The following is an 8222-nucleotide window of genomic DNA, read 5'->3' as shown; positions in this document are numbered from 1 at the left end:
TAAAAATAATTAAATAAATAAATTGACAGCCCCCACATTTTCATATCTTCTTCACACTTCAATAAAGCAATCACACATGGGCACAATTTCAAATATTGCTCCTTTACAGAATAACTTGAACAATGAAATGCTCTTTTATAGTTCTGGTTCCTCAAAATTGGGGAAACAACCAAACTTGTGGGGCCAAAGGCTTAGCCCTGTGGGCAAGAATTTTCTTCTTTCCACCATTACATGCACATAAAGAACAATGCTCAGAACTCAGAGTAATAGGTTATGGGTAGGTAGAAGTTAGGGGAAAATGAAAGGAGGAAAGCCTTCTCTTGAAAATGGCTGTGGGGTGTTGGGTAGGTTTAATGATACAAATGTGTGGTCATCTGAGCAAGGAGCTTTTGAGATAAAGTCCACACTAAAAACAAACACATGCAGCCAGATGTTAGAGTCCTTTATACCTTATTCTGTGCCTTCCTGTTCTTCAACTCTAAGCCCAGCAGCACCTACTCAGCAACAGTTTCAACAACTTCCAAGCAGCCTCTGTTTCTTCGGTGAAGCAACGTCCAAAAAAATATTTAGGCATGCAGATAGAACTTGTGATGCAAATTTTGGATCATTTGATTAAGCTTTTCCCCAGTAGATACATTTTGCATAATAAGGTTATTTCAGATACTGGGCTGCCATAACAGGACCAGAAATATATTTCTTGATGCATATTTGGAGTCACTTAATCAAAGGGTTGCTCAGGTGCAGTCCCCACAGTAAGCCCCAGCCTGCCCTAACAGGCATTCTATCATTTCCTTCCCAGATATGAAGATGTGTTGGGCCAAGTTGTGCAGAAAGACTTGTGTGATTGCAACAGTCAAATGCTAAGCAATTCCCACCATCAAGCTATGTCAGAAAGCAGTTGTTGCTTCAGGGCTAAACACACCCACACAAGAAAGGAATCTTCTTTTCCACACCTTATCATCCACACCTTATATAATGCACTCCCAGTGACAAGACTCCAGCCCCCCATAAGGAACATCCTTCCTCCTACAACAGATAAAGAAACTTGCTATACGCGCATCCCTTCAATTCATTATAGCACCAAATCTTATGTTTTGGCTTCTGCAAGACTAATGTATTTATGCCCAATCCGCATGACTCGGTTACATGATTGACCATGGGGAGAACATGCTCACTGCCTTTTAGGCTTTAGAAATGTGTTTCATATTCCTGCTGGCACTGCCAATTTGAAAAGCTTTTTTTGGCTTGTCAGATTGGGTTATTATCTGTTGGTGAATCACAGTTCTATGGATTTAGCCAGCTACCCAGGCTCATAAACCACTCATGGGTCATTAGTTTTGCGGTTGGTCCAGAGGGGTCATTTACACTGGCACAATTATATAAATATATGACTCAAGGCAACCACTTGTATTAGAGTTAATTGGAAATTTGGGGCCCAAAATAATTTTCTATTAGGGAAAGCTACAATGGAGCAATATTCATATGTATACCTGTCTGCTTCAAAATATTTTGGTGGTCCATGAGACATCTGGCTACATGACTTTGCATCTTGACCTGACTGGATGCTCTCTTTACTTGTGTGATCTCTTCTGCTCAGGAGTCCTGAAGACTACACATTTTTTACTCCTTGTTTAAAAGCTGGCATGCAATCAGATTTTGCATCTTTGCATTTGGGCTTCTGGCACACATTCATTTAATGGTGCAATAGGAACCATTCCCTGATCCCAACAATCACACTGCCTGGCAGGCCACATGTGTATGGCAGGATATGCAATTTTGGGTTCAGGGATCAGATCTCAATCCCACAATTACTATTTGCTAGATCCCAGGCTCCCCCTGCATCGGCAAATGGAAATCGGGACCCAGTGAATTGATGAGGTCCTGGGGCTCTGACTAACAATTAGCTAATCTTGTGTTCCATATTTGGGACTGCAGTGGAGTTGCCAGCCAGTGATACAGCACTGTAAAATATACATTAGTTTCTGAAATTGAGTGCCACTCAATTCACAAAAGTTATGCAGGGGTCTTGAGTCCAAAAAAAGATTGAAAACCACTGTCAGTCATGTGGCAGTATGGCTACACCTCTGATACCTCTGCGCTATGCTTGTTCACCATATTTATAATTGGACCTGTACAAAGGTTCTAGACCTCTTCACCCTGTGGGGAGAGGTGCAGGAAGTCATTGTGGTGAGGCACAAATAGCAGGACACTTAGGAGGGCACTGCATTGTGTTGACTGCATGGTACCTCAGGAGGGATGCCAGGCAATGCCATATCAAGGCAAAAAATGTGAAGATGGTTTAAAAGCAATTCAATGCCAGAAACTGTACCTCCAGCAATACTCCATCAATTTGCCCATATGACAAAGACTAAACAGTATTCTACCAGAGCGTGCTAGTGTGGAATCCCATTTCATCTCAGATGCAGAAGGCAACCTAGAGAATGCCAAAGACAATAATACAGATGAATTTTTCCAAGATGACAGTCACACCTTGCAGAAGCTGGATTAAAAACACACACGGGCTACCCAGACGCCCCCTCCCCAACCCCCACCAAACCGGCACTCACATTGCCAGCCAGCATGATGCTCCTAAAAATATTCTTGCCTAGCTGATGTTGTTAGTGATTGACAGTGCATCTGAAAATATATATCTAGCTTGTGTTTTATTGGTGCAGGAGGGCACCAAGACAGTTCTGGATGCTGCCATCTTGGGCTGAGGCCCAGGTGTAGCCACAGTAATTTAATGCCTCAGCATGCCAGCAAGCTAGAGAGGAAAGCTGGGGAAGAACTTGCCTTCTCTGGGGGTTCTCAAAATTGGAAAATAGGCTGTAGAAATTTAATCTTAAAATGGTAGGGTGAAAAACAAAACGTTATTTATTTGCCGCTCTGGAAAGAGAGCAGTGACCGATAACTGCTTGTCATTTTTCACCTGATAGAGCTGGCAGTTGCAAAGTCAGGACTCTAAAGGACAACAACACTAACCATCATTCAACGTCTGCTAACTTGAGGGTAAAGAAAGAGAGCCAAGTAGATATTCAGAAGTCCTCTGTGAAGTGTAGAAGGGTAGCTCATTAATAGGGGCCTACCCAACTCATGGAGGTGGCCAGGTGATTTCACAGCAGATTGCAGAGCCAACTGTAATGCTCACGGGCTTATCGTGGTGGGGACCCCAACACCTCTGAGTGGCCCCCTCCCCAGCTGCGGACTGGTAGAGAGGACTATCTGTTATATGGCCCACCCCTCACCACTGACTGGCGGAGACAAGCAGCCTAATCCAACCGATTAGTGGTGAGGGACTGGGGGAGGCAGTCACCTTACCTGACCCTCAAGTTACCTGCTTGCCTTTGAACTCTAAAGGAAATCAGCAGCTCCAACTCCCACTGTGGAGCCAGCATTTTATTTCAGTAAGGGGGGGTGGGGTTTTTGGCTTTTTTTTTTTTGTTTTGTTTTTTTTCCCCTGCGGATTTCACAGAGATCATCCAATTTCATGATTTCCATGAAATCCATGCAATTGCAATTTGAGTAGGTCCCTACTTATTAATGAAGGCAGTATATGGGACAAGAAAAGCTGAGTGACAGAGGGGAAAGAAAAGGAAAGAAGACATAAGAGTCACTAAGGAGAGAGCAGAGAAAAGATTCAGTTTGACCCAGGAGGTCGTTTCAAAAGGACCTCAAAATGACAGAAAGGAACCTGGTTGTTACTGCAGGGACAAGCAGACACAAAGATCCAGCAAAACCTCATGGGTATTATGAACAGCCAAACATTACTGCTGGATATTCTCCAGTTTCCACATGTCTTCAACCTCTACTCATTTTGTATCCTGAAGCACACCCACCTGCTGTACAGTCAGCCAATTCCAGAGCTACAAATACTGGAGAGCACATGGTACTGGAAATGGGCTTTTGCCAATAGCCCCAACCACAGCTACTTAAAACAACCTCAGAGGAAAATCATTGCCTGTAGGAACTGAGCTCCTTCAGACCCGAATATTTGGGTTCTGCCACAACACTTTGCAAAGTTCTCAAAAGGCCCTAAAAAAGAAAAAAATACTTTCCAACTCTTTGAATTTTCCTCTCCAAACCCTTAAGTTATTAGCTTGTCCCTTTCACCCTCCCCTCCCCCATTTGTACAGTTCAAAATGTTTTAAAAGCTCTCATATTTTGTAGTGGTGCCAGTATTTGTTCTGATTGCAATTTAAGTACAATAAAATCATACGCTTATAAGGGAATGTTATTTCTTACTGTCCACCAAGCAACTGTGTTTTGGGGTTTTTTTCCAAAATGCACGATCTTCTTCATGTAAGCCTGCAGGTCACAACATTTGGTTAGGCCATGGACTAAGAGCTAAAGGTGCATAATGTTTAAACTTTATGGATCATACATGACATGGCAGACCTCACAGTCCATCACACAGAATTTTCCCCATTGACTATGCACTATTTGACTTAAAAATTCATGAGAGTCCACAGAAAATACAAAACCCACAGCTAAAAAACCACAAGTAGCATATTGAAACTATTTGAGCAAATTTTGGAGAAAAGAATAATTAAAAACAAAGAGATACATTGAAAATGGGATAAAATGCAATATGGGTTTACCATAGTTGGGTAGTGCTAGGCTAATCTGATAGGTTTCTTTAATTAAATAACAAATGTGTTAGGCTAAGAAAACTTGATAGTTCTCATCTACCTGGGCTTCAGTAAAACACCTGATGTGGCACAACATGGGGCCTTATTAGCTAAGCTAAAGAAGAAAGGGATTAGTAGGAGGTTTAGGTGGGGCTTGGACTAGATGACCCTTGAGGGTCATTCTAGGATTCTATGATTGTTAGGAGAATGAGAAACTGGCTAAAAAGGGAGATGATAAAATGTAGCGTTGAAAGGGTAAGTATCAGGCTGGAAGGAGTTTACCAGAGGAGTTCTGAAAGGATCAGTTCTTGTTTAATATTTTCTTTAATGATCTAAACAGAAAAAGTTAGACTGATGATGAAATCTGCTGATGATACAAAGTTGGAACGTATGATCAACACAGAAGGAGGACTGAGATATTTGAAGGATATCATATGGAAAGAACTGGAGAGGTAGAAATAGGATGAAATTCCATAATAAGTATGAGGTCATGCACTTACAGAATAAGAATTCTGCTGTGAGCTAGGAGCTCATTTGGGGAAAAAACGAGGAGGAGAAGAATTGAGTGTATTAGCTGATCAGGGGATAACATTGAGCCATCTCAAGAGAGAAATTTACAGTGGATATAAGAAAGTATTAATGCCTTTGTATAGAACAGTTGTGAGACTGGGTCTGCAATACTGTGTATAATTTTGGCCATCTGAGTTCGGAAAAGATAAAATGAAGATGAGGGAGGTACAGAGAAGGGTTATTAGGGTGAACATTGAATAGAAAGCCTATTCTTATGAGAGAAAACTAAGAAAATATGGCGTGTTTCACAAAATTATGATACCAAGAGGATATGATTGTTCTCTATACCTATATAAGATAGGTAAGCACCAGAGCAGGAGAAAGACTATTTCTGCTAAGAGATAATGCTAGCACACAGAGAAATAGACGTAAATTAATCATTGGCGATGCATAGAGGGGTGCCTGCGGGTGCACATGCACCCCTGACATTGGCCATGCACCCCCTGGAAGCACCAGTCGCAAAACGTTGCTGGCTTGGCGATCGGCCACTGAGGGACCCTCCCACCCTCCACCAGTAATCTGGTGCCCCCCTCTCCAGACTTGGGAGGCACCAATTGCCCATGAAATTAATTATGAATAAGTTTTGGTCGGAAATTAGAAACCAAGTTTTCTAACTATCAGAGCAGTGAGGTTTTAATTTAACTCTCAGAGCAGTAAGGAATGATTCCAAGGGGGAAACAAAACCTAACTAGTTTAAAATGGAGCTTGAGACATTTATTAAAGGGATTGTATGATCTGGGTTCCTGAAATAGCAGGGAACTGGCCTTGATAACATAAGAGATTCCTTCCAGTTCTATCTGCTATGTTCTTAAAACATTGGTCCCTTTCCTCAAAGTAGCTGCACAAGGTCATTTAGGAACAGGCATCTCAGGAGCTATATAGACAGTCCTCCAACTCTTGGAACCTCTGCCTCCCCCAAACCTCAGCGAGGTTCTCTCCCTTATTCTCAGGGATGTTGTACACACACCATGCAGTTATAATTCAAAGGTCAGTACTACTCAGCTCTCTCAGGCATTCCAGTTAGCACTCAACTTTCAATCTCCCACAGACACAATCCAATGCCATTCTGCAGTTGCTTGATAGATTATTAAACAGTTCTTTTCTATAATCCCAATGTCCAGTAAAACGCTTCATCAGCAAATGAAGGAACTGGTGGTATGTGTTTACAGAGTGGCTCATGAATGGGGGTTTATAAGCACTAGCAAATTACACATAAATATAAAAACGGGTTCAGATGTTAACTCTGCTTTGTAAATTAGGCTAGAAGAATCATAGAAAAATAGGGCTGGAAGGGACCTCTAAGCAGTCAGCTAGTCCAACTACCTGCTCCAGGCAGGATTGTTCCTGTCAAAAGCATTCCAGACAAAATATGAATAAAGAATAGAGTATGCTTTGTGACTGATAATTCTCTGAGGTGCAGAAGGGATTTATAGAGCAAAGGCTCTATTCACAAGCAGAAATGGAGGATGCTGGCAATGTAAAAATTGGAGAACACAGTGATGAACCAGGTCCATGAGGTCTTTGCCTGGCAATACATCATCTTTTTCAGTCATTTAATTCAGTTTTTATTTTTTCCCTGAGACTGGAAAAACACCAAAATGTCCTTATAGTTACTTTTATACAAAAACATTTCAACCCAACAGACCAAACCCTGCTCATTGTTTATATAGCTGGACATGGGACACTTGACCCTTTATGCTGCAGGACTCTGCTCTGTACCTAATGCAGAAAATGGTATAAAGACTGGATAGACGACACTGGCAGCTGTTCATGATTTGGATCTGATTCATTGTAACTAGTTTATAGTGCAAAACTGTAATACATGGGAGAGTACTGACTACACAACACTACAGATATAGCAAAGATGGTTCTCTCTTAGGTCCTATTAATATTTCTGGAAACCTTGGCCTCAGTCCTCACTTCTGGCTAAGCTTCATTTGGTACAGAATCTATATGGGGAGACAGAGAAAAGGTAGGGTGTTTTTGGGGGGGGGGGGGGGTTTAACACATTTTTGCTCTTCAAACCTGACTGACTTGCTCTTTGGGGGAAGTTAGAACAGCTTTAAAGATCCAAATCTTTCTTTTTCTTTTTACAGCTCCCAAGGGTGAGCTTTTTCTTTTTATAGCTCCCAAGGGTGAACTTATGGAGGATGGCCAGAATACAGTGTGTACTACTCACACTCCCTCCCTCCTTGGACTTGTCCCTAGGCTAGGGACAACAGGAGAAGGTTTAGGGCTAGCTTCTTCACTAGCTATGGATTCCCCTGAATCAATGCTTATTTAGGACAGTTCACAGCTCCTTGCTTTGCAGCACAGAAATGGCACAAAGAGGCATAGTATTGGCTAGCATCTGTCCCTTTACATCCCAGGCAGTGCATTTACCCTCCCCCTACATCTTGCTTCCCAGGCATTGTGCTTCAAATCAATGTAGAGAAGACACAATGTCCTCTCTTGCTCTCTGCCTTTCTCTATCAGTTCTCAGCCATTATGCCTCAGGTGCACTCTCAAGCAGCAAATGTCCTCCCACTCTCTGGCAGAGCTCTTCCTTCTAAGTAACATAAATGAACCCTTTGTGTCACTACACTAGATACTGAATATCATTCAGTGTAAATAGTACGCCTTTAAATCAGTCTGTGACACATGAGTGTCATCTCAGGATACCCCTGTCTGACAGGCTAGTTCATTGAACCTGCACGGTACAAAGTTTGACTTCTGTTACATAACGGTATTGAAATGGGCATCCTTTGTACTCAATAGTATAAGTGTCTTTCTGGGGAAGATTTGCATTACACGCTGAACAGCAACATTAACCCAAGCCAATTTGATGGAAGGGGACAGTTAATCCCAATGAACTAAGCAAATGGCACGTGGTTGGTTCTGCAAATGGATCATTTAGCAACAAGCCTACAGCTGGGTATATCTGTCATATGATGGTGGAGCTGAAGTTGGTAGCTAGCCAGGTTTTTGTGGGTTTTTTTTCTTTTAAGAAAAACATCCACAGTTGTTCCATAGAAAAAGAATGAG

The sequence above is a fragment of the Alligator mississippiensis genome, chromosome 1 (assembly GCF_030867095.1).
Source record: "Alligator mississippiensis isolate rAllMis1 chromosome 1, rAllMis1, whole genome shotgun sequence".
Classification (NCBI taxonomy): domain Eukaryota; kingdom Metazoa; phylum Chordata; order Crocodylia; family Alligatoridae; genus Alligator; species Alligator mississippiensis.
Note: the sequence above shows the minus strand (reverse complement) of the source record.